This window comes from Macaca nemestrina, chromosome 12 (genome assembly GCF_043159975.1).
Source record: "Macaca nemestrina isolate mMacNem1 chromosome 12, mMacNem.hap1, whole genome shotgun sequence".
Classification (NCBI taxonomy): Eukaryota; Metazoa; Chordata; class Mammalia; order Primates; family Cercopithecidae; genus Macaca; species Macaca nemestrina.
The window spans coordinates 115,943,966-115,964,089 of record NC_092136.1 but is presented as its reverse complement, the minus strand read 5'-3'; the positions used below and the strand labels follow the sequence as shown (position 1 = coordinate 115,964,089).

Below are 20,124 nucleotides of genomic sequence, written 5' to 3'. Positions count from 1 at the left end.
TCTCTCACTTTTGTTCTTTTTAAAGACAACTCTACCCTCCTGGGTTTCCTCACTGGCACAGGAGCTCTGCAGAGCCAAATGACACCAAATGATGTCTCCAGCTGATGGTAATGATTGGGCTCTGGCTGAACCGCAAAAATAAGGCATAGAGCTGCAAGGCAGAGCCCAGACAGCACTGTACTGGAAGCCATGCGCTCTCTCTCTCTCTCTCTCTTTCTCTCTCTCTCACACACACACACTGCATGACACACATTTACATGCATGCACATATGCATGCACACATACAAATTCACAAACACAGACATTGATGCTGGTTTGTGTGTGCAAAGACATATACCCATGTGTTAATACATACAGACTCAGACATAACTTCATGCAGCAACGACCCTTACTTTCCCCTTAATTAACCCCTCCTTCCTTCCCAAAGTGCTGGATTCACCCCACCAGTTATGTGGGCAGGTGTCTGGGGATGTAGTCCATTTCAATCCTGGAGACACAGTGAACCCATCCAGATAAAAATGTCTGGAGAGTAGCTGATGGCCGTGGAGTGGGGGAGGAGCAGGAAGGCATGGTGTCTGCAGCATTTCCCTTAGTCGGGGGAAATAAAACCCTCCTCCGCCAGTGTTCCATTTCCTTGCAACCTCCCGCAGGCTGTTTCATCTCATATTGTGTGAGCTCTGAGGGGGTGTCCAATTTGAGGAACAATAACTATAAAGTCATTTGCAGTGTCCTGCTGTGGCACAGTGTCTGACTGACCTGGCTGAACACAACGCTAGCTCTGCAGAGCTGCCCCTCACTGTGGGCCTTGCATGCAGCCATTCCCCCAGTGCCCCCAGTCCCCAATCCCATGTCACTGGGGCCCAGACTCAAGTCCCTCAGAACCTTTCGTTGTGACTTGGGAATTTCAGAGGAAGACCAGGATGGGCTCACCCTGCACAAGGTACTAACAGGGCCAGGCAGCAGGTGGTGGGACACCCTGGGGTGGATGGGAGAAGGTACTTAGAGAAGCCCCTTCTCATAGCTTGAGTCTGGAGGCTGACTGTCCTACAGAAACCCATGACTTTTTGCTAGGAACTTCAGGGCTGCATTTAAAAACTCTGGAAATTGGAATCCCTTTTAAAAAGTCATGCTGAATAGTGTCACCTTCACAGATCAATTGGCCCATCACCTGGTCTTAAGATAAAATTGCCCCTCCCTGGGACAGAGTTCCTAGGAGGGTCTCTGCTCTTTGAAAGGACCACTCAGCCTTCCTGGGTCACTATTCTGATAAAAAAATATATATATATCTCTTTCATCTTATACGTTTCAAAGCACTCTCACATCCATTAGCCCATTAATTGATTCATTCATTGTACACATTTATTGAACACACAAGGCACTTCAAATCTTTTTAGAACAAGGCAGGATCTAGATAAATATATGCATACATATTGAGTATCCACAAAGTGAAAGTTGCTCTGATGGGCACTGTGGGGAGTGAGGAGGGTTTTATAGAGATAAAGGAAGCATAGCCTGCCAGGAGAGTCCCCCTCCTCAGATCTGTAAGTCAGAGGCACATCTACTATGCCGATTTCCCAGCTGTGTAAACCGAGGACCAGAGAGGTTAAAGGACTTGCTTATGGTCTCAAAATTAGAGGTAGATCTAGAATGCACCTCCTGATTCAAATCGGATACGCTCTCTGTTTATGCTCTCTCTCTTTTTTGCTTTCCAGAAAGTTCCATGTTCCAATCTCTCCTTCCCTACCTCTTTTCTTGACTTCTCTGGAACAAGCTATCTGAAAGAAGAAATAGTCACATTACAATTTTTTTTTTTTCTGGGCTCACGTGAATATTGCTCCAGGGACAAGAAGAAAAAAAAAATGTCTTCTCTATTTCCTTAAGAAGGTCAGCAAGACAGAGCAGTTACATTTCATATGCAGCCTCTCCAAGGACATTCATTTTCTCCACCAGAGCCCCAAGGTGGGCAAGGAGGGCCAGTTTTGTGCAGCGTCTGTTGTGTACAGCATTCAGGACAACGTCCACTTGGATCCCGGGCTCTCCTCACAGATGGAGGAGATAAAGGAAGGTCCCTCTCCTGGTCTCCCTGCCAGGGAGGCTGTTGCTGACAGAGGGTAAGGGGCCTCCCAGAGTCCTCCTCAGGTGGGAGCAGAAGGTTGGTATTGCTGACCTCACATAAGCTTTTACCTGAACTTGGGCTCTTGCCTGTCTTTGTTCTGAGGTAAGATGGTGTGTGTGTGCGTGTGTGTGCGTGTGTGTGTTTGGAGGATGTATGAGGCAAGTTCAAGGTTGCTGGCAGGAAGCGCTATAGCTATTTTATCTCTGTACATGTCATCTTGTCAAAAAATTCTGAGACTCTTCAAGTCCCAGGACCCTCACAAGTGAGGTCTCAATGTCAACCCACCAGCAGCTTGACTAGCTACGGGAATGGGAATGGAGTTGCCTGGGCAGCTGAGTGAAGTGCTGGCCTCCGGTGCCCATACCTGCTTGCCTGTGCCCAGGGGTAGAGCCTGGCTGTCAGGAGGGCTGCTGTGGGGGAGGCCTGGCACCTCAGGAGCCTCCTCTGTCACCTGCTTGCTCAGATCCTAGGGACAGGATGTCTTGGCCTCCTGTTCCTTGGAGTAGAGGGCAAGTTCTTGGTTGCAAACAAGAGGAAATTGTTCTGGGTGGAATAAATGGAAAGAAAATTTATAGAGGGCCATCAGGGCCAAGGGATGTTCAGGTGGTCTGGGAGAGTAAAAGACAGGGAGGACAATTATTGATTTTTAGCAGATGTCTGGCCAGGACATCACCCCTCTGCTACATGGGGCTGTCCTGCCTCTCCCAGCTATTCCCTATGGCCCCTGCTACTGGACACCATTCTCCTGTGTTCTCATCTCCAGGGCCAAGGGTCCTTGAGTGCCACTCTCTCTGTCTCTTACCCACCCAGAACCAGAGGCCCACATGGGAGCAGGGGATGGGTTGGGCTCAGCCCACATACCAGGGCTGGGGCGTGGTAGGGTCTGTTTTTTGGTTTTTTTGTTTGTTTGTTTGTTTGTTTTTTAGGGGAGTTTGGACAGGGAAAAAAGGCATATGTTCATCAGAGGAACGCTGAAGAATCTGGCACATCTTTTGTGGGGGAATTAATCAGAGTAACAAGGCTTAATAATGTTTTTCAAATAACAGGTTTTTTCCCCCTTTTTCCTTCCAGAATGTGATGGACAGATGGCAGATGGAGAATGAATGGGCTTAAATTACTGCAGGAGGGTGGAGAGAAGATGTGTGAAGGAGTTTCCTGATGGTGGTGGGTGGGCTCTGGGCCCCAGGGTGGGGTGACTCTGCAGCTGGTAGGCCCTCCCTGTGAAGAGAAAAGGGGATCTCCCCAGTGACTCCTTTTCCTATTGCTTCTCCTTAGAGACCTGGAGGCCCCTTAACTCTAGGAGGATTGGGGCAGCATCCTCTCCTGAGATACATGGAGGGGCATAATGATGGGAGCAGGTAGCAGAGGCTGAGCCTGGGGCTCTTCATCTGTGATTGTGCAGGAAGACACTAATGGGGCCTTTCCCTATTAGCCCTAAGGAATTAGACTGAAAGGAAACTCCTGATCTGAAATGGTGGCATTTGCTAAGTTAGAAAATGGAAGTACCACCCAGTCTGGGGGATCCCATAGGCACCCAAGAGTGCACCAAGCCACTAGGACTGAGTTCACCTGAGAGTCCCACCCTGCTCGGAATATGCAAACTTGGTGTCCTGTCCCTTTAGAGCACTCCATGCCTGGAAGTGCCACGGCCCACATGGAATGGGCCCAGCCAACAACTCTCAAGGAGCCCCAGCAACGAATGATGAGCATCTCCCCTGAACCCATCTCCCCATGCCCGGTGTTTAAAGTGAATTGTAACAAATATCTGATAAATGAATAAACCTGTAAATGGAATCAAAAACCTTATGAACTTGAAGGAGAAATAGGAGTCCCAGGTCTGTTAAGTCTAAATTGCATAAATCTGATAAACTCCCTGACAGTTTCTGCCAACGGCTTTTGAAGAGGAAGAAAAGGGGTGAGCAGAGAAATTGGGCAGAGGAGGGGGAAGAGTGAGGGGCAGGGGAGGCAGGCATGACTCAGTAATTAAGCTATCACCAGGAGTCCCCAGTGTTCCTTAGCTGGACTAATAAATGGATGACAATAGGAGTTCCTTGCAAGTCTGTCTGCTCCTATGTGTCTGCCCAGAGGACACCTTTAGAGAATGAGAGATTTGCATAAAATGGGGCCAAAGTCTCCTTTTGGGCCTTTCTGGACAAGGAGCTGAGGAAGAACTGTGGCATCCTGGAATCAGCTACTGGGCCTAGATGAGTTCAGCTGCTAGGATGGAGTCCATCTGGTTGGGTAGCTGGAGCTGGCGGCAGGGAGGTCACATTCAGGATGCGCTCAAGGGCTCTCGATTTGGCCTCTGCCACTTTTTGTTCTGTTGGGCAAATTACTTCCTGCAGTGGTTTTAAACATGGCCACAGACTTCTTTAACACTCATCCTAGTGAGAGGTGGTGGTGGTGGATCTGTGTCCTCTTCTCTTGAATCTAGGTGGCTTTGTGACTCCACTAATACAGAACAGTGGCATTGATGCTGTCTGACTTTTCAGGCTGGGCTGGAAAAGGTTGTGCAACTTCTGCCTGAGTTTCTTGGGACACTGTCATTGGGGGAAAACAGGCCCTATTTAGGAAATCCAATTGCCCGGAGAGTGGCATGCTGGAGAGGTGTTCCTGTTCAAGGCCATGCGCCACTGAGCTCCCGGCCAGTGGCCAACATCAACGGCCAGCCGTGGGAATGAACCTCATGAGCCACCGAGTCTCGCCCAGCCTTTAGATGACTGCGGTTCCAGCCCGTGTGCAACTGCAGCAGCTAAGTCACAGCTGCCTAATCAAACTCTCCGCAAATTTCTGACCTGCAAAATTACAAACACTGTAAAATTATTGTTTTAAGCTGCTAATTCAGGAGTAACTTGTCAATAGCAACCAAAACACGCCCCCTCTTGGGTTTCAGTTTTTTTTTCTGAACCATGAAGGATTACACTAGATCATTTTTAAAACCGTATTTTGAAAGTTTTAAATAGTAGATGAACTTTTTTCAGTTGTTTTTATTGTAGTAAAATATACATAAAATTTACCATCTTAAACATTTTTTTTTTTTTTTTTTTTTTTTGAGACGGAGTCTCGCTCTGTCGCCCAGGCTGGAGTGCAGTGGCGCAATCTCGGCTCACTGCAAGCTCCGCCTCCCGGGTTCACGCCATTCTCCTGCCTCAGCCTCCCGAGTAGCTGGGACTACAGGCGCCCGCCCCTGCGCCCGGCTAATTTTTTCTATTTTTAGTAGAGACGGGGTTTCACCATGGTCTCGATCTCCTGACCTTGTGATCCGCCCACCTCGGCCTCCCAAAGTGCTGGGATTACAGGCGTGAGCCACCACGCCCGGCCCATCTTAAACATTTTTAAGTGTACAGTTCAGTGGTATTGAATATATTCACAATGTTGTGTAACCATCATCATCATCCATCTCCATAACTCATTTCATCCTGCAAAACTGAAACTCTGTGCACATTAAATAATAACTCCCTCTTTCCCTTTCTCCTCCAGCCCCTGACATCCACCATTCTACTTTCTGCCTCTATGATTTAGACTACAGGTATCTCGCATAAGTGAAATCATACAATGTTTGCCTTTTGGGGCTGGTTTATTTCACTCAGCATGATGCTTTCATGGTTCATCCAGGTTGTAGTAAGTACCAGGATTTCCTTCCTTTTTAAGACTGGATAATATTTCATTGTATGATATACCACATTTTGCTTATCCATTCATTTGTTGATAGACACTTTTGTTTCTTCCGTGTTTTAGCTATTGTGCATTAATGCTGGTGTGAACAGGAGTGTACAATGGAAAGAACCTGCTTCCAATTATGTCAAATAGATACCCTGAAGTGGAATTGCTGGTTTGCATGGTAATTTTATTTTTAATTTTCTGAGAAACCACCACACTGTTTTTCACAGTGGCTGTCCCATTTTGCATTCCTGGTACCAGTGTATGAGGATTCCAGTTCTCCACACCCTCATCAACACTTGCTCTCTCTTTCTCTCTCTCTCTATATATATTTTTTACAATAGCCATGATAATGGATATGAAGAGGTGTCCCATTGTTGCTTTGATTCACATTTCTCTAATGATTAGTGATGTTGGACATCTTTTCAAAGCATTTTTTTTTTAAAGGAGTTCAAATGCATGAAAGGATAACGGAAATTAAACAATTTTCTTCCCTATTCTTGAGTTCTTCTCACCACTGAGAGGTAACTAACAACATATGACTGATTCTTCCAGAAATGTTTGATGTGATTACAACATAATTATATCTTTATAAAATTACACATAGAATTATATCATAGTTAATTTTTATAATTTCCTTTTTTCACTTACTAATACAGATTGGAGATATTTCCATATCAGTATACATAGGTCTACTTCATTCTTAATGTCTGCATAATTCCATGGCATGGCTGGGTCAACATTTACTTCTCTAGTCACTGTTGACTTTTCAGTTGCTTCTAGGTTGTTTGGTTGGTATTTTTTGCTATTGTAATACTACATTGACTATTATTGTGCACTTGTTTATGCTTTTGTAGGTCAAATTCCTAGAAGTACAGTTTCTGGGTCAAAGGATATATGCATTTACAATTTTGATAATTATTGCCAAATTTGTCTTTTAAAGAGGTGGCACACATTTATACCTTCACAGTGAGGGAGCTAGTATCCTGCTACCTTTATTATCTTTCAGGTTTTGTCAATCTGCTGGAAGAAAATAGTGTTCTGTTTTCAAGTTTTCATTTCTTTAATTGTGCAGTTGAGCATTTTTATATGCACTTTGATGATTTTTTATACAAAATTTCAATCATATGCAAAAGTAGAGAGACTATATCATGAACTCCCATAAGTAGATCACTCCAAATCAACAGTCATTACGGGTTTACCCCTTGTTTCAGGATTGATGATTTTTAATTTCTATTTTTCTTTGAATAGCTAATTTATATCCTTTGCCAATTCTGTAGAGCTGTTCATATTTTGTTTTTTTAAAAAATGGTTTGTAAGAGCTTTTCTTATAACAAATTAACTTTTTGCCATTATATGTTACAAATATTTTTCCTATTAAACTTGTGTTTTGGTATTAGTTTCTTTTGGTATACAATCAATTTTACTTTTTATATCAAATTTATCAATCTTTTAAAAAGATTTGTAGTTTTGTGTTTTCAATGATCTTCTCTATTCCAGGAATATAAAATAAAATAATAAAATACATCATCTGTATTTTCTTTCAGGATATCATATTTTACATTAAAATCATTGATGTATTTGGATTTTATTTTTGGTATAAGGAGTGAGATAGGGATCTAATTTTACTTTTTACATATGGTTAGACTACTGCTATCCAATAGAAATACGATGTAAGCCACACATATAATTTAAAATTTTCTATTAGCCGCATTAAAAAAGTAAAAAGAAACAGGCAGAAGTAATTATAAGATATATTATTTAACCCACTATATGCAAAACATCAGATCAACACGTTAGCTATATACAAATTATTAATGAGCTATTTTACGTTTTTTCATACCAACTCTTCAAAATAGAGTGTATATTTTGGACTGGTGGCATTTCAAGTGCACAGCAGCCACATATGGCCAGTGGTTACTGTACTAGACAGCACAGAATTAGACAATTCCCCCAAATAACGCTGATCAAGTCCTTTTTCTCCATTGATCTGAAATACCACCTCTATCATAGGCTAAATTATGTTTTATGTTTAGGCCTATTTCTGGTTTCTATTTTTTCCATTGAGCTGTCTCTCCCGTCCCACGCCAATAATGGACTATTTTAACTATGATGGTTTTAAACTATTTTTAATTCCATGTGGAGCAGTTTCTTTCTCTTATTTTTGTTTAGGGTTTCTGTGGCTCTTCCAGTTTAGTCCTTTCTCTAGATAGGCATTAATATCTAACATTAGATATTATCTAATACTATAATATAGATACTGTACTATAGATACTATCTATACTATAGTCTATATACTATAGTATGATATATGATACAATAATATAGATATTAATATTAGTATCTATACTATCTACTATGCTAATTAGTATAAACTATTAGTAGGTACTATACTAGTGTTTATTAGTAACTATATTATGGTATCATATATCATACTATAGTATAGATAGTAAACCAACCAACCAACCAATGTAGAAGCAACTGAAATAATGTTAGGCATTAATATCCAAAAACATATTAGTTTGAACAGCAAACAAACTATATTATGGGCATTGGTACGGGGATTGCAATGAATTCGGAGCCCAGGTGATTAATAAGGGTTCTTCCACTCTAAATCTCAGTGGCTGCACTTTGCTGCCGGCAGATGGAATGTGGGGGCTGGAAACAGTCCCATCCTGTGTGACTAGTGTGGTGGGCTCGTCTGTGCTGTGTGTGGCATGCGTGTCCCCACCAACCGCAAGACCTTCCGGCAGGTCCTTAATCCCCCATGCGTGGTGTGAGATGTGTGTTTAGAAATTATCCAGTGGTGATGGTTTAGAAAGTCCGACACTAAAACTGTTTTGCTGCTGGCTGGGAAGAGGAACTTGGGCTGCCTTCTGGAGGTAATTGTCTTGGAAGACAAAAAACTGAGGAGATGTGGGTAGGGAAGGAAAAAGGAGTGACAGGCTAAGATTGGAGGAGAAGGAGTGGAGAGGTGAGAAAAATCAGGGAGAAGGGAAGGAAAGGGGGAAGGTGAAGGATTGGAAGGAGAGGGAGGAAAGGAGGTGGGAAGAGAGGTAGAGAGTGGGGAGGTTTTCAGGACAGTAAGCTGGAAGAGATGGGGGCTGGGGGTACCCCGGGAAGGAAGAGAGAGCAGTAACTGGAGAGAAAAATGCTCAGTCTCCGGAGAGCACTGACAGGCAGGCTAGGGCGGTCTAGAGCGCTGACCCGTTCTCAGCATCAGCACCTCTTTTCAAGGCAGCCTCATGGCCATGATGGATCAGTTGACAGTAGGAACAAGGGCTCTGATCTACAGGAGGCTGCAGTGTCCCTAAGAGACAAGGTTAATGGTATGGGGCAGCGTGAGCACAGGCATGATTATCAGAATCCATTGTGCCTGGGGAGCTGGGCCAGGAGCTCAGGGCAAAGGCTGGCAATTCCCAGCTTTCAACAATGTCCACGGCTGGGGTATAGAGATTCTTTACCCTGAGACTTGACTGAACTGGGTGTGAGGGAAATAAGGATGAGGGATGGTGAAGTTGCATGAACACTGAGGAATAAGAGAGGAAGGACTCATCCAAGACGCTGGGTCCCTAGATGCCACTTGAGGCAAATGTCTTAGTGGTTGAAGGCACTGGGCTTCTTTCAGGAGGAGGGGAATGGCCTCACCCTCAAATAACCCTCTTGACTTTCAGAGTCACCTCTCTTGTTATGACTCTCACACCAAAGCGGGGAGTAAGGAAGGAGAGGCAGATTACCTGCCAGTGGCACCCAGGGAAGCTGAGGCCCAGAGGTACAATCCCACTTGTCCAGGGCCACCCAGGGGGCTGGTGGCAGGCCCTCTCCCATCATGGCTGAATGCCCTTGCCAGGTTTTTCTTGTCCCCGCTCTGTCTGGAGAAGCAGAAAAAAGGAATGTCAGGCGTTGACTCAAGAGCCACTGGATTTTCAAGGAGTCAGAGGGTCACAGTGAGTCGGAAACAAAAGGGGAAAAAAAAACCCACCTTCACAGCTGCCAGGATGCACAGCCTGTCTCCCTAGACTGCTTGCTCCTCATCACAACAGCGACAAAATGCTATTTTCCTTTCAGTGGTGTGCACAGGTGCCAATCCAAATGAATATTATTCACACACTTCAGTCCAAACACTGTGAAGTCTTCAAAGGTTGATTAAACCTCTGACATTGTTGCTTTACTTCCCCTGCACTCCCCGCCAGGTGAAGACCTCCCTCCTGTGACCTCAGCCCTCCTCCTTCCCTCTGCTTCTCCACACCGCCTGCCTTCGCACACAGGAATCCAGGTATCCTAGGAGAGGGTATGTCCAGTCTCGTTGGGAGGGGAAAGGGGAATGGTGGGGAGCCTGGCTTGGACTTTGGTTTGCTGAGGACTCAGGGAACAGGGCACAGTGAAGTCACCTTGCGTGTGATGGGGGCCAGTGGCAGGGGCACTTAGGGGTGGGAAAAGTGAGGGATTTGACTTTGATTACCCAGCAAAAATCCATTTCCTGCTAGTAATGACTGGCTGGTGCATATTGGAAATCACAGCCTCCCTGCTCTACTCTCCCCGCATCATTAGTCCCCAGTGGAGCGATGTCTCATTGGAAATCACACCTGGTGAAATGAGGCATGATGTGAAACTCTATGGACCTGCCTTCCCTGGGTAGCCTAATGGTGGCAACTCGGAGGCACCCAACACCGGCCAGGGTCCCTTGATAAGCCAGGAGATTCAGTCATGCTGTGGCATTCTTCAACTTTCCTTCATCTTATCTGTCATCGAGGCAGGCTGTGTACAAAATCTTAAAGCAGTCTGTACCACCTGCAATGCTTTACATAGTGCCTGGTGTCCAGAAGCACCCCACAGTTAAGCTAGCACAGGAGAATGACAACTTCAAAGATCAAGGGGCCCAATGGTCATGGAGTCTAAGTAGTATTTGTTTTGTTTGGCCCAGCATCCATTTCCCTTTCTTTTGGTAACAGCATCCCAAGTTTCCTTGAAGAACTACCCCTTTTCCATTCCAGTCCAGAGGTTTGGGTGGGATTCTCTGCATCCTTCGCCCCACCCTCGGGGGTGGGCATGTGACCAAACACTGGCCATTCAGCGTTTGACCCTAGGGACTGATGCAAGACTGCTATAGAAAGCCAAGTGCAATGCTGGGACTACTGATGAGAAAGAGGTGTGCTTTTCATCTGGAGCTGCTAAGGTGATTAGATGTAAGCCCAGGGTTACAGAGGACAATCTTGCCAGCACACAAAGTGACCACTTCAGTGGCTAATGTAAGACGAAAGAAAATGGGGACATATGTACAATCACATGATTTACAACAAATATTCCACCATCCTTCAGGAGAGGAAGAGTTGCACTTTTTAATTGATGGTGTGGGTTAATTGGATATTCATACAGAAAAAAATGAACCTTGATCTCTATCTGACATCATTCCCCAAAATTAATGCATGAAGGATCATAGCTCTAAATGTGAAAGCTAAAACAATTAAATTTATAGAAGAAAACAAGGGAGAACATATTCCTGACTTTGGAGTCATCTGAGTTTTCTTTAATAGGATATACATGAATATGTACACACACAACAGTAAACACAAAATAAATGTTAAGTTGGACTTTAGTCAATTAAGGGCTTCTTTTCATAAAACTATACCATTAAGAGAGAGAAGAAGCAAGCTACAGATTAGGACAAGATATTTTTAACTTATGTATCAGACAAAGGACTGTAATATTCAGAATATATGAAGAACTCCTAGAAATCAGTAAGCAAAAGATATAAAGTCCAATTTAAAAATGCTAATGGGAGTATAAATAGTGATCACTGCTTCAGAAAACTCTTTGAAAGTTCCACAAAGGCTAAACATACATAGGCTCTGTTTTTCAGCAACTCTACTCCTAGGTGCCCAACAGAAATGAGTGGTTTTCTTGACCCAAAGACATGCACATAGCAACTTTGCTCATAAGAGCCAAAACTGAAAACAGTCTATGTGTTTATGAACAATAATTTGTGGTGTGTGCATATAGTGGAATGGTACACAGCAATGAAAAGAACAAACATCAGAGGCACACATTTCACAATCATGATTTTGACTGAGCAAAGTCAGCCATGTAAGAATACTACCTTATCATCCCATTTATATGAAACCAGGGACAGGAAAGACTAAACAATGGTGACAGGAGTTAGCATAGTGGCTACCCTTAAGCAGTTGTTGTCTATGGCGAGGCAAAGAGAAACCTTATGGGATGTTGGAAATTCTGTAGCTTGATCTGGGTAGTAATTTTTTGTGTAGAAATTCATTGACATGTACACTTAAGATCTGTACATTTTGCTGTGTGTAAGTTATGCTCCAATTTTAAAAAAGGATAGTGAAGAGAGGGAAGGTGATTGATCTTGAGAATATATCATCTGAGCACCTGGATCCAGCCATACCTGAAGACAAACACCCCTGGACCCTTTAAGAGATCCCTTAATAGCCAATTAGTTCTCATCTCTTTTTTTGTATGAGTCAGCTTGTGCTGAGTTTCTCTCACTTGCTGGTAAAGTTGTCCTCAAAACTACCATCTCGCTGCTTCTAGGCCAGAGCTTTCCTCCTTCAGCAGTCAGTTCCCTTGTGGAGTCTCAGATACCTTTGATCATAGTCTCTGGTCCTCATTTGATTGATGTTTGTGTTATGACTGCCATGGGGACAGGGATTGTTTCTGTCTTTCTCACCATCATATCTCTAGTGTCAAGGCCACCAGGAGGATATGTAGAGTCCTGGGCACATTTTTTTTTCCCCCTGTGGGACCTCTGTCTATATAAGCAATTTGAGTGAGGAAGCCAGAACCATCCTAGTGGCAATATTTCATGGAAACCCATGGAAGAAATACTGTCAGTCAGAGGGAGCAATGTACTCACCAGTCCAGTCTCCTAGAATTGCTTCAGAGCATCTGGTCAACCGTGTGTGTGTGTGTGTGTGTGTGTGTGTGTGTGTGGAGGGCGGGGGCTGGGGGGCGGGGAGAGGAGTGGGGTTGGGTGTGTGGCGGGGAGAGGTAGGAAGAAACAGGAACAGGGCTCACATAGGGCTCAGGAGTCCCTACCTGGTCAGCACTGGCAGCATCAATAGGTACCAGGCACCAGAGAAGGGCCTGGAAAATTACCAGGAATGTGCTTCGAAGCATGAAGCCCTGAGGTGAGGGTCACTTTCACCCAAGTCTAAGGCTCAGACCGCCTGGAGCTGTGTAGTGTTTGGCACCTCAGAAGTACTCAATTCATGCCTGTTTGGAGGAATGAGTAAATGAAAGGTTTCACCAGGATTATATAACACATGGTAAGTGGTCAATGATGTAGGGTAGTTGTATTACTATGCCTGAGAGGCAGGAACCCTCCTTGCTCCCATGCCCCCCAGAGCAAAAGAGTTGGGCAACAGGGTCTTGTGACTCTGGCTTGAGTGCGTCAGCATCTCACAGGGTCAGGTTTGGGAATAGTCCCCATTGTGGCCCTGTCATAGAGGACAGGTTCCCAAGGAGGAACAAAGGGGCCTGAAAATCAGGCCAGGGAGAAAAAGAACATTTGGGGATTATTTAGCGCTTATTAATTGGTCACCTCGTTAGCAGCCCATCTGCAGTCTGACTCCAGCAAGTGAGTGGGTGAAAGGGAGGGGCCGCCTTGACCAAGACTGGCTTCACAGATTCAATAATAAGGACAGAGCAATTACCGGAACTTCTAGAGCCAATTCCCGTTAGGAGCATGCCAGGCCGGGCTTTGTCCTACGGAGAAGAGGAAAAGGTCAGTGTGCTCTGTAGGAGAAGAAAAAAAGAGCCCTTCACAGGGAAAGAGCCTGCCCGAGGGAGGGAGACAAAGAAAAGGAGGGCTCTGTGGAGGTGAAAAACTAAAGAAAGAATGACATTTGGAAGTTTCTCAGAATGAGGAGAGGAGAATAATGAAATAAAAATTACAAGGGAGAAGGCACCAGTGAACAAACCAGGAGATACCAAGGGAAAGGGCGCTGGAGGATCACTACTGTCCTGGAAAACAGCTGGCAGAGGCAGCCTGGCAGGGGCTTGTAACCAAGCTAATCACAACCTGCTTGGCCTCAGTTTCTCCATCTATAAATCGAGGGGCCATGTAGACTGGGTACCCACTGGACCTCTGGTCCTGTCCTGTTCTGGTGTGTAGAGGAGAGGAAGGTGAGGCTTAAAGGCACTACTAGGAATGCTAATTTGCTCCAGCCCATTTGACATGGTCTGGGGCATAAATAGTGCTGCTTCCCAAATGTTCCCCCACGTGTCCCAGCCCCCTCATACTAAGGTGGAGCCATGGAACTAGGTCTTGTCCATGAGCAGCTCATGTCATTTCTAGGCTGAAGCATACAAGAGCCAACAAATGGCCCTCCAGCTGTCTTCTCTTGGCCATAGTAAATTCCAAAGCCTGGATCCCTGAGTGACCAAGTGGAGCAGAGGCCTCTGCTGACCTATACGGACATGTATCATTAATGGAAATAGGCCTTTGCTGTTTGTAAGACACTGAGATTTGGGCTTGTTCTGAAGAGAAACAGGTGAGGGTCATGAGCCACCCTATTTGCAGAGAACAAGTGGCTGAAGTGTGGACTTGACGAGTGGAGGTCAAAGGCTGGACAATGTGTCTGAAACAAGCATGGTCTCCCCAGAGCCTGGCTGTCTATGCAGTTACTGGGAGTCCCTCTGCTTCCCTGACATCTACCTATAGTTGTTGGACAAATCCCCATTCACTGAGATGAAAGGATGTCTCTCTCCTTGATTGACTGGAAACTGAGGAACTGAAAGAGACACAGCCATCTTTGTGAGATCTGCTTGTGGATCAGCCCTCTGGGCCTGAGCCCATGGGATGGGGGAAGAGAGGAGTCTTTCCAAATCCAGGCATAAGTCACATCTAAGGATCTTTCTTTCATAGTGTGTGGTCTGCTTGATCAGAGCTAGACCTGAAGGGGATAGATGGAAATCATAAAACCAGCATTCTCCCTTCCTCAGTGCTTCAGAATGTCATGGGCGGGGGGTCCTTGATTGGTTGCAATGATTTTCTCTGCACATCTTGGCCACCCCACGAAGCCAAAGTGCAAGATTAGGCTTCCATGTACTCACCCTCCCCTTCCCTGGGAAGAAGCAAGACATCAACAACAGTAAACTCAGGGCCTGTGCAGACAGGCATTGGCTTTAGTCTTTGTGGGGAGGAAGTTTCTCCTACCTCCCCTCTGACTTTGTTTCACAAGCCATTTGTCATTGCTTCCCAGGGCACTAGGAATGGAAGTGAGTGGGTGTGGGGGATGGGAGGGCATTTCTGCAGGACAACAGGAGCGGTGAGTGCAGCGTGGAGCCCAGCACACTCTCTTCTTCACCCTAGCTTTCCTGCTGGCATTGCCATATCCCTCCGTCTGTTTCTTTCCGAACCAACTGTGTCTTTCCCTGGGCTCTGAGCATGGATCCAGGATCCTCTGCTTCTTTTTTGCCTCACTCCCCTCCACCCTCATCACCCACAGCAGTGGGTATTCATTATTTAAACAACCCATGCCTCTGAAGTCTTATTTATCCAACATCTTTCCACAGCATATGTCAAAATTTACGGTAAGAGCATTCATCCCATAATAAACATTTGGCTTTGCTGGTCTACCAGCGGCAGGGCTAATTAGGGAGAGGGATTCCCTTGTTATCTGAAGGGAGGTCAGATACAGCAATTACCATTGTTGCACAGCTTTAATTGTGACTTGGAGGCTAGGCCCTTTGGTGCCAGGTGGGGTGGAGAAATTGGCAGGGAGGAAAGGGGAGCCTTCCCCAGCAAGCTCTGGGAAGCCACAGCTATGCTATGAAAGGCAGCTCAGCTAGTTGGTTTCCTGGACTCCTAAGTCTCTGTATGCAATCTGAGCTCCCTGCAGGCTTTTCATCTTCCAAGCAGGGCCCGATCATGGAATATTCTCCCACCGACCTCTGTCTCCCCAGCCATCTCTGTGAGCATTCAAGAGGACGCTTCCACTTGAAAATCCTGTCATTATCTCAAACTCAAAATATCCAAACTAAATGGACACATCCAGGAATCAGAACCGTAGAATTTGAGAAGAAGCTTAAAGATCATTGGGTTCATCGTTCACCCCTTCTTCTGGATGTCTCTAGGTCAGGCAGTTGTTCAGCTTTGGTGGGTCACTCTCTGGACCCCTTTCCCTGGGGAGGAAAGAGATAAGTGCTCTGGTTTGGGCTGGGATTCTCTAGGAGCAAGGGCTGGCCATGGGCCTGGCTAGGCTGATTGCTGGATACTAGGTGTGCCATCCCACAATGCAATGCAAATTTAAAGGCAGAGAGGTCCAAGAGGCAGGTACAAGGAAATAGGCAGAGAGCCAGGCTCAGCTCTGAAGCAGAAGGGGATAAGATGGAACAGGCAAGAGCAATGGGGGTCAAGAAGACTGCCATTCAGGGGTCCCCAAAACCACTCTTAGCTTTAATAATTCACCAGAAGGACTCATGGAATTCAGCAAAGCTGTTAGACTCACAGCTACAGTTTATTAGCAAAAGGTTACAGGTGAAAATCAGCAATGGAAAAAGGTGCAGAGGCATAGTCCAGTAGAACTCCAGGTGTGGACTTCCCTTATCCTCTCCCAGTGGAGTCAGCAGACAGCTCCTAATTCCCTCACAAATGATGTTGGCAACACACACAAAGCGTTGCCAACCAGGGAAGCTCAACTGAGCCTTGGTGTCCAGTTTTTATCAAGGGTTGCTCATGTAGGCATGGAGCTCCTGCATGACTTACCTCAGTCTCCTGCCCCTCCAGAAGTCAATCTGAGACTGAGACCAAGGACCTCAGGTAAAAACGAAGGTGCTCTTACTGGGCAGATATTCCAAGGGCTGAGAGGCTAATTCTCAGGAGCTGGGCAAGGGCCGAACTTCTCTGTGCGAGGTGAATCCCTACACTCCCTGGGAAGCTATCAGAGGGAGGAGGCAAGGCCATGTTGGAAGAGTGGGCTCCAAGTGGCACAGAGGTCTAGGCCTGCCCCAGAAGCAACCCCCTGCCTCTCCACCCCAATTGCCTTGGGGATGGGTCAAAGAGACACCAGCATCAAGTACAGAGGAGTGCTTCTCCACCTGGGAATGGGCTGGTCTCTGAAGAGGAAGTCTGAGGGAGGAGGCTGTTTACAATGTGAGAGCAACACAACACCAGGGTGAGGAGTGAGAGGATGAGGAGCATGAGGCCATCAGATACACACTCCCAGGGTCTGAACTTTGTTGTTGAGGGGCAGCAATTATGGTGAGGGGCAGCAATTACGGTGAGGTGGGGTTTAAAGCTTGTGTTTTGCACTTACCAGCTTTGTCACTTAGGGCATGTTACACAGCCTCCTGGAGACTCATTTTTTCCACCTGTAAAATGGGGATGGTAACAGTTCCTGTGTAACCAGGCTTCAGTGAGGGGTGCATAAGGTGAACATGAGATAAATGGTAGCTATCTTTATCCTCACCATTAATACCTTTCCATGAGGCCAAGTGCTTCTTGAGATATTCTTGGCCTCTGTAGAGTTCTTTCTCGTATCGAGATGAAAACTGCTTTTATACAACTTTCTGTTACACTGTTCTGGCCCTCCTTCCTGATCTTCCATTTCTGTCAGTGGTATCACCATTTTTGTTCTCCGGGACCACCAGTTCTTTATTCTTTCATTTATTCCTTCACTCATTCATTCAATACATGTTTATTGATATTTTTGTCTATTGATATTGATACCGTGCTTAACGCTGGGTATAGAAGAGAAAATAAGATATTCCTAACTCCCAAAGGACTCATGGTTAAATGAGATAGCAAATAACTGCATAAAATAAGCCGTTAAAATGTTCTGGTTGGCAAGTGCATTGAGTACTTGGGGCATAAAGGAGGCAGTGATCTGTTTTATCTGCTCCTTCCCCTCCCTAAGGCACCTTCACACTTGTCTTTATTCCCCCCATGAGATAACTTCCAAATTTTCTCTTTCTTTTTTATTCTTGTTGCTATGGGTTCAAGAATTGTAAATGAATTGATTCTCAGGTTGGAACTCACAATAACTGCTAGTGATATCCTAGAGGATTCCAACGCTGCGTTTTGGCCAGTGAGACCAGATAAGACAGTCTATCAGAAAAGAATTAGAAAGCTGTGATCATGGAGAATACATTCTGGTGTCCTATAGCATTGTGGAATGACTAGAGTTAACAATAATACATAGTTCCAGATAGCTAAAAGGAGGATATTAAGTGATCCCAACACAAATAAATGCTAAATGTCTGAGATGATGATATGCTAATTACCCTGATCTGATCACTATACATCATGTGTATTGAAACATTGCTGTGTACCCCATGAATATGTACAATTATTATTTGTCCATTAAAAAATAAAATTAAAGAAAAAAAGCTATAATCATGATACAATTCAGCCTTCTGCCATTTGTGCACACCCAAGGCTCAGATTAGGCAGACACCCCGGCTACATACAAACCCCTTAAAGTGCTACCCACTTGCATGCCCCCACTCCCTGTTAAGCACCACACCTACTTCGTGACTCACCACCTCATGTCAAGCACACCCCATGACTCACAGTGGTCTCTCCCTTCCTGGAATAATGCCCACAGCAGGACTCGCTGCCTCACATCTGCTGTGTTGTCTTCATTTTGGATAATATTTTCGTTGGGTGGGACTTACCCATTTTATATCATTGGTGTCTCTTTCACCCATTCCCACCCCCAGCCTAGTGTAGGTCTGGGCTCCTGATGGGTGCTGACTGATTGATAGATAGCCATTCCAGGTGATTGTGAAGGCCTCTGCCTCCACCACACCTTCCATGTTGGAAATGCCTTGGCTACGTTGCCTCCAGATAAGGCACTTGCCTTAGTATCTCTGAAGGGACAATATGATGATTAGAAGAAAATGCCTATTCTCCATCTCTCCGTTGCTTGCACTCAGTCCTTTGTTGCTGCAACGTCTCTCTGCTACTTCCCTCCACATAACCCGAGAAAAAATGTCCAAGTGGATCTGGGAGCACTCCTAGCCTGCATGGTGCTCACTCTGTCAAGGCTGCCTTCATAGAGATGACAGCTCAGAAAAGAGTGGGGAGGGAAGTTTGGGGGCTCCTGCAGGGAGATGGGAACTCCATGGAGAAGCCAATATTCGACATATGTGACCTTCCATAATGCAAACATAGGAGGATGGGAAGGTTTCCTGGGACAGGACAGTGCAGCCCATGGGGAGCTGATCCTGGTGAGAGGGACTGTGGCTCTCCACTCCTTATGAAAGCGGGAAGGGATGAAGATGACTGGGAGGGCCTAACTCTTAAAATCTGGAACTAAGGTGCTCAGAACAGCGACAAAGTGAATCCAAAGTTTTGGAAGCTATCCTTCAGCAAATGTTTACTAAGCAGGGTTCAAGAAGGCATAAGAGAACTGCTGTTAAAAATCATCCATGCACCCATCCATCATTCATTTCTCCAGTAACATGTTCTGAACAGCTACCATGAGCCAAGAAAGGTGTTAGGCACCAGCACCACGAAGAGAAATACCATAGAGTCCTTGTTGAGGAGGCTGAGAGTCCATCAGGGATTCTGAAGCACAGGAGACAGGCAGGGAAGGAAGGAATGAACTTGGAGAGATTAACTGGAAGCAGGCAACCAAGTGCTTGGAATAGTAAGCTGGAGAATGTGGTCTTAGTTGCAGCTGGGGAGGCCCTGAGGCATTTAAGCGAGAGAAGGAAGGGTATGTTTAGAAAGGCTGTAGTGGCAACAGCATGGTGGATTGCTTGCAAGGGAGCAAGCTGAAGTCAGGAAAGTCAACAAGAAGAGAGGAGGAATCTAAAAGACTTTTGCAGTTAGAATTTATTTGAGGAATATATACAAAGCTATCCACAAGAAACTGTGAGCACTGAAGGAAACCACTCGGTTTCAGCATGGTATGGAAGCAAGACAAACTAGCAAAGAAGAATTGTGATCCCAAATGCCAGATGGAAGGAGGAGAAAATGCACTCACCTACTGTGAAAATTCACTTACATTGAGACACAGGAGAGAAAAGTGATGCTAACACCAGCTTTGAGGTCAGATAGAAAATAACTTGACACTAGTTGTGCAGATTTGACATACCAGTTGACCTCTCTAAGACTCAGTTTCTTTGTCTTTAAAATGGGTTCAAACTGTTTTGAGGATGAAATGAAGTCGTGTGTGTAACACTTAGCATAATGCCTAGAGTGAAGCAAGTTCTCAATAAAAGTCAATTGTATTTATTGTTAGGAATTAGTTGACAACAACAACATTTATTGTCATGGAGTGTCCTTTTTCTCAGAAGGCTGGGGAAGGAAAAGGGGAGTAGAGGGCCCTGTAAACAGCCTGGCTAATTGTGGGTTAGCCTGCTTAGCAGTCATAAGA

General features: G+C 45.3%; 1 long non-coding RNA gene across 1 annotated transcript in view; it reads left to right on the top strand.

The window, feature by feature from the left end:
- The window catches only part of LOC105476451 (uncharacterized), a 588,325-nt gene that overhangs the window by 552,384 nt on the left and 15,817 nt on the right, over positions 1-20,124 (top strand). The window contains exons 5-8 of the long non-coding RNA XR_011611091.1: positions 1,713-2,152; positions 5,597-5,737; positions 5,855-5,957; positions 9,970-10,052. This is a non-coding gene — a long non-coding RNA (uncharacterized lncRNA). The remainder of the gene's footprint in view (positions 1-1,712; positions 2,153-5,596; positions 5,738-5,854; positions 5,958-9,969; positions 10,053-20,124) is intronic.